Consider the following 6951-nt stretch of genomic DNA (forward strand, 5'->3'; position numbering starts at 1 on the left):
TTATACTAATCCAGTTAAGTAATATTTTTATTATCCTACGAGATCTCCAAAATAGATTTTATTCTGATATAAAATTAATTTACTAAAATTAATAGGGGATGAGGAGATAATTTTCTCTGGGAGTTTTCAGTTGCTTCCATTTATTTAGAACTAACACAACTTTCTAGTCCTTTGATGATAAATAGATAATGAATAACACTCTCCTACCAGGTTCAAGTGTGATTCCAGAGACAAATGAATATCCTCTCACAACGATCTTTTATAAACAAGATACAGTCTCCAACCCCAGATTTTGTAGAACAAATTGAAGGAACACACAGTTCCTTTCCCTGTTTCTAGCTAAGATCAGAGGAAAAGCAATACCCCAGTTCTCTGAGATTCTTGAACTGTCTCATTATGCAAAGCTGCAACTGGAGGAATCCTGGACCAGCTCCTGAGAAGTGTCCCCATGTTGCTGCACTTTGTCTCTTTTCATTTACAGCCCTCACAAGCAAGGGAGCCAGCCAATCACTTTGCTGGCTGAAGGACAAACCTTGTTCCCTTTCCTTTTTTATTTATTTATTTTAAAATTTATCTTACTTGAGATTTATTTGACTCCTTGAATTTGTGAATTGTATCTTTCAACACTTCTGAAAAATCTATCATTATTCTCTTCAGATATGGCCTCTGTTACATTTTATTTTTCTCACATTCTATTCTCCATGCTTCTTTATCTTTCTTTTATGTTTTCCATCTGTTTATATTTCCTGGATGCAGTCTGGATATTTCTTCTGATCTACATTCCAACTTATTAATTCTCTCTTTAGCTAATACAAGCTGCTATCAAATGCATCCACTGGGTGTTTGTATTCACTGCAGTGTTACTCAAAGTGTAGTTTTCAGAGAAGCAGCACTGGTATCACCTGGGAGCTTGTTAGATATGACAGTTCTTGGGCCTGACTTCAAACCAACTAAGTCAGAATCTATGAGAGTAGGGTCCAGGAAACTGTTTTGACATGCAACCTAGTGAATTTTTATACATGTTAAACTATAATATGCAGCCATTTATAATATTTTTTTTAATTTTATAAATTCTATTTGATTGATTTTAAAATGTGGTTGGTAATTCCTTGTTTTCTGTTTCCCGGAACATTTCTTTAAATTTGTCTTTTACTTCTTTTTTTTTTAAATAAATTTATTTTTATTTATTTATTTTTGGCTGCATTGGGTCTTCATTGCTGCGTGCAGGCTTTCTCTAGTTGTGACGAGTGGGGGCTACTCTTCATTGTGGTGCACCACGCGGGCTCAGCACAGGCTTAGTTGCTCCGTGGCATGTGTGATCTTCCCGGACCAGGGCTCAAACCTCTGTCCCCTGCATTGGCCCTTGACCACTGCACCACCAGAGAAGTCCCTGTCTTTTACTTCCTTAAACATAATAACCATATTAGTTTTCTATTCTAATATTTGAAGTCTGTGGGGACCTGTTTCTGCATTATGCTTTTTCCATGGGTTTCATGCACAGTGCCATATTTCCTTCTAAACTTAATGTTTTTTTGTAAAATGCTCATTTTTCTTTCAAAATTGTTTCTGGGATGAAGGTGCACTCCCCCAGAAATAATCGGCATTTTTGGTGTGACATTTGTAAGGGTACGTTAGACTTACAGAGTGCTTAGATTTACAGAACCACTTGTGTGGGCTACCAATACATTTGAGAGCTAGCTAGTGGTTAAAACTTCTCAGAAGCAATTTTTTTTTTCTCCTGATCTGATTAGTTGGATGACATATTTCCATTCAGTCCCCAGAGGCTGGAGGAAGGTGGAATTACTTCTGATTACAGTGAAGATCTAGCTCTTAGAGTCTCTTTATGTAGATATGCTCTTTAATTAGACTCCCCACCTTGTATGAGCCTAAGGCTTATTCTGCTATTGCCCAAGCTCAGGCGTCCACATAGTTCAAAGCTCAAAGTCACCACTTTCAGCAAATGACCTCAAAGCAGCAACAGTGCTTAATTTTATTTATATTTTAGTCTGATAATTTATACCATTTTATCAGTACTTCCATGTATTTAAGGTCACATATGTATGATACACACACACACACACACACACACACACACAGTGGTATGCTGGAGCTGACTTCTGCTCTCAAGATTGAATTCTTAACATCTCTTAACATCTCTTCCCAGGTATGCATTCAGTGACATCACGTTGGTACTTTGAATGCAGCTATGATGGGACTGTTCACACCACGAAATTTGACAAATACAATAAATTAGGATGCTTTTTTTCTAGAAAGCCAGCTGTTAAATATTAAACAGCCCATAGCAATATACATATATAGTCCAACGTTTTTCCTGTGTTTTTCAGGAGGATCTGTCTATCTAACAGATGGAACTGTCTTTGCTCTCTCCTCCCCACTACTGCAGACCTTGCTTTCACGGGAGACCCACTGTGTTTACCCAAGATATATGCTGGGCTTCTTTTGCTTCTCCTAGCTCCTCATTAATAAACATTCCAAATAATTCAACTCCAGATCAAGACTCTTGTTTTTTGGTTTCCAATTATTTAAACTTTAGTCTTCAAAAATATCCTGTAAGGTTGTTATTATTGTTATTTCTCTGTTTTGTAGATGAGGAAACTGAGGCCTGGAAAGATTATGTAACCTGATAAAGTTTACACACCTAGAAAGGGCTAGAAGTGAGTTTCAAACTCAGGCCTAACTCTAAAGCCATCCTGCCCCAACTGACTCTGTCTTTTCTGTTCCCTAAAACCAACTAGTCTTTCACAATTCATTCCTTCCTCCCTAAGTAATCTTTTCTTCCTCCATAGTCTTTTATAATATCTATCTTTCTTCCTTCTGTTTCAAAATGATAATTTTCCAAAGTGTTTTCATGAAAAATAAAGTGAGGGGATGTTCTGGAGTCAATTTATTCTTGGAAATGATGACTATTATAGCCTCCTTTTTATAGATCCATATGTACAATAACATATCAAGAACTCTAAAGAGTACTTCAAAAAAAAAAAAAACCTCTTTAAGTATATCAACAGCTCCCTGGTCAACTATCTCTTTAAACTCCAAATTAACTACATGGAACTTCCTTCTTATTTTATTTTATTTTATTTGCCACAATGCATTTCTGGAAACTGAGTTATAAAGAGGCTTTGGAATAATGTTGTGATTTGGATGCCGCATTCTTAATGAAGGACTTACAATCAAATAAATTATAAATATGAACAATAATCTTCCTATAAAGCAAAAGTACCAAAATAAGATTTCATAGAATTTTAAAATACTAAAATGGTACAAATAGACTGCATATTTGATATTGAATAGACACCATTGTACTATAAAGAGAATTCACATCTCATGAAATATGCAATCCTGCTGTCTCATAAATTTGATCTGAAACTAGTATTCTGCCATAATAAATACGACTAAACTTTCAAAGTGTTGTTGACTTCTAGGATATTAGAAGGACTTTGGACATTGGTGGAAACTCCTAAAAGGGACAAGTGTGTTAACATGGCAACTCATAGATAATGAATATTGCCTTTACTTAATTTATATTTTAACTATTGGTATTGCAACTCTATAATTTTCTTTTTACTATAAATGTATAGCATATCAAATCTGTCCTGGTCTTTTGTGGGCTTGATATACAAGCTATCATTTATCATACTGATGCTATTGAAAAATATATTCTGACTTTCAAACAATCAACTAAGAGATAAGCATTGGAACTTGACACTCTGGGGCTGCCTACCCCAAGATAAAGTAGAACAAGCTGATTGGTCCAAATGCATACTGAAATCAGATTCTATATATAAGTACGTATATATTCCTATAGAAGCTTATTTGCTTGAAAGTTACTTTCTTCTTATAAAAGTTGATAGGTGACTTTTGTTAACTGAACCTATTGCTCAATTAAGATTTTACTATACTTTGAAGTATTGCCAATGCAGCTAACATTTTGAGAAACTGGGCTAAGATTATCCATCTTTCATCTTCTTAGACTCTTTTAGGACATTACTTCCCTACTCATGTTTCAATTATTTGACCTTGCTATGTGACAAATTAACCTAGGCATCTGAGGATTGTTTGTCTGAGAAAGGCTTTATTGCTCCTTCACTTTTGTAGGGTAATTTTGCAGGGTACAGAATCTTAGGTTGGTGGTGTCTTTTCTCAACACTTTAAATATTTCACTCCACACTCTTTGTTTGTGTGGTTTCTGAGGATAAGTTAGATGTAATTCTTATCTTTTCTCCTCTACAGGTAAGGTTTTTGTCCCCCATCTGTCTTCTTTAAGGACTTTTTCTTTACCTTTGATTTTTCTGTCATTGGAAAATGTTTTGCCCAGGTGTAGTGTTTCTGGGAATTTTTCTGCTTGGTGTTCTCTGAGCTTCCTGGATCTGTGGTTTGTTGTCTGACATTAATCTAGGGTACTTCTCAGCTATTATTGTTTCAAATGTTTCTTCTGTTTTTTTTCTTTCTTTCTTTCTTCTCCTTTTGGAATTCCCATTATGCCTATGTTACATCTTTTGTAGTCGTCCCAGAGTTCTTGGTTATTCTGTTCTGATTTTTTTCAGTCTTTTTTTTTCATCTTTGCTTTTCAGTTTTGGAAGTTTTTACTGAGATAGCTTCAAGCTCAAAGAGTCTTTCCTCAGTCATGTCCAGTCTACTAGTAAACCTATCAAAAGCATTATTCACATCTGTTACATTATTTTTTATCTGTAGCATTCATTTTTTGGCTTTTTTTCTTAAACTATCTCTCTGCTTGCATATTTTTCAGTTCTCCTCCTCCTTCCACTTCTCAAGTGAGACAGGATGGCTAAAAAAGGCTGGAGTTGTGTATTTTCCTTTTCGCATTTCAGTTAGGCACTAATAAAACCCCAGCAGGTTAGGCTCTGGTTAAATAATTTTTCTTTTTTTTTTTCTTGAAAAAATAAGAGAAAAATTTTATTTCAAACAGGTTCAGTGGTATGTATGCTATAGCAAAGTCTAGTTGTAATAGCAGTTTCATTTCAAACCTGAATTGATGCACAAATGTGACACTGTTTAATGATCAATTACTGATAAAATGTGGATTCAATCCATCAATGTGCCAATTCTGACATTTATTATAGACCCTATTTTTTATTTTAGTAGTAGAGGCTAATTTTCATCAGAAGAAAATGAAAACAACCTTATGGCTTCTACTAAGGCAATGAGTTGTATCCCCAGTATTGCTTTGAAATTTTACCCCTAGGTTGTTAAGAGAAATTCTGACTTCATCCAAATGTATTATTTAACTGATAATCTTCAGTCATTATCTACTGGTGGCTTGATTGTTACTCCTCTTCTTATCTGACCCCAACCAATTAAACGTCAGTGTTTCTCAACTCTCTGGCTAAGGGCTATTTTTTCTCCCACTTCTGTGCACACAGGATTGGTGAGAATGATTTTACCCAAATCAGCCTTGACTGCCCCAACTCTTCCTCCTGTTGAAAGGGATCCTGTGTTCACCATAAGCACTTCATTCTTAGATAACTTTTGACCCTTTGCTGCTTTTTTGTCTCCTTCCATGTGTACACCAAGAAGTCGTCTAAGTAGGAAATAGGAAATTTCCAATTCTGTGAAGATCTCTGGTAAAGCTCCAACTACACCAAGTACCTGCCCCACCATTCTGTCAGCCCAGCACAAAGTGGGGTGAATTTTTCTTCCAACTCCACTAAGACCCCCTGGAGCAGCATACTGAAGATCATTTTGTTCCTCAAAAGTAATACAATTTTGGAAAAGATTGGTTTACACGAGTTTTCCTTTGCTATCTTTGGAAACAATACCAGGTCTGACTTCTATCTCCTGGCCCACCTTTAATACTCCTTTTAAAATACTACTACTAGCCACACCACCTTTAAGGTCATCAAACTCACAGCCAGGTTTGGTGACATCAAAGGACCTAATAACAGTAAGTTGGGGTTCTGAAGTAAAGTCTCTTAGAGGTACTGGAATTTTCTTAATGATATACTCACAGACAACTTCAGTATTATATTTCAGATGAGCAGAAATTGGAATAATAGGAGCTCCTCTTGCTACTGTACCTGGTACAATTGCAAGGATCTGTTCATACTGTTCTTTAGCCTGACTTTCTTTTACCAAATCAATTTCATTCTGCAGAATCAAAATATGTTTCAGCTTCATAATTTCTATGGCAGCCAGGTGTTCAGAAGTCTGAGGTTGAGGACAGGATTCATTACCAGCTATTAACCAAAGAGCTGCATCCATCACTGCTGCACCATTCAGCACAGTAGCCATCAAAATATCATGGCCAGGACAGTCAACAAAGGAAACATGTCTGACTAGTCTGAAGTTCCCTTTGGTCCATGGAATGTCTATAGGAAACTCATCAGGTATACTACTTCCACAAGATCTGTAACATTCTGGCTAAGACAGTTTGCCTCATTAAGTTTGTAAATCTTGGCATTAGCCTATCCAAGCTTGATCATAATATTTCTTCCTAGTTCGTTTTTGAACCTGACAGTGTGAACTCCAGAAATAGCTTTCACAAAGGTAGATTTTCCATGGGCAATGTGACCAAGTGTACCTATATTAATTGTGGCTTGTCTGCTGATAACTTCATGCGAGAGTGGAGTCAACCTGGTAACATCCAGTGTGGTGAGATCTTGGCGAGAAAGATGTTGCTGCCCCAGAGTCACACCAGCCTCGCCCCCCGCCATCTAAGGACAGATCTTGTTATGAAGAACAGAATGCTCTGACATATCTCAAGATGGTTCCTTTACCCCTCCTCCTGCCAGAAGCACAAGGAGATTTTTCTTCGATATTCACTGTGAGAACTTCTAAAGGTAAAACTCACAAAAGGTCAAGCTTGCAAAGGTAAAACTCACAAAAGTGCGGGGACCCCCTTATGACTGAATCTTCCTGGAGTTTTTAACTCTCAGAAGTTGTACACACTGAGCCTTCAGCAATTCATTGATT

The 6951-nt window shown here is 36.5% G+C and overlaps 1 pseudogene; it reads right to left on the bottom strand.

Moving 5' to 3' along the window:
• Positions 1 to 4918: 4918 nt before the first annotated feature.
• LOC113624519 (eukaryotic translation initiation factor 2 subunit 3 pseudogene) lies at positions 4919 to 6692 on the bottom strand (annotated as a pseudogene).
• Between the last annotated feature and the right edge of the window lie 259 nt (positions 6693 to 6951).

The sequence above is a fragment of the Aethalodelphis obliquidens genome, unplaced genomic scaffold, assembly GCF_003676395.1.
Source record: "Aethalodelphis obliquidens isolate GAN/ISIS:26980383/991018 unplaced genomic scaffold, ASM367639v1 scaffold13, whole genome shotgun sequence".
Classification (NCBI taxonomy): Eukaryota; Metazoa; Chordata; class Mammalia; order Artiodactyla; family Delphinidae; genus Aethalodelphis; species Aethalodelphis obliquidens.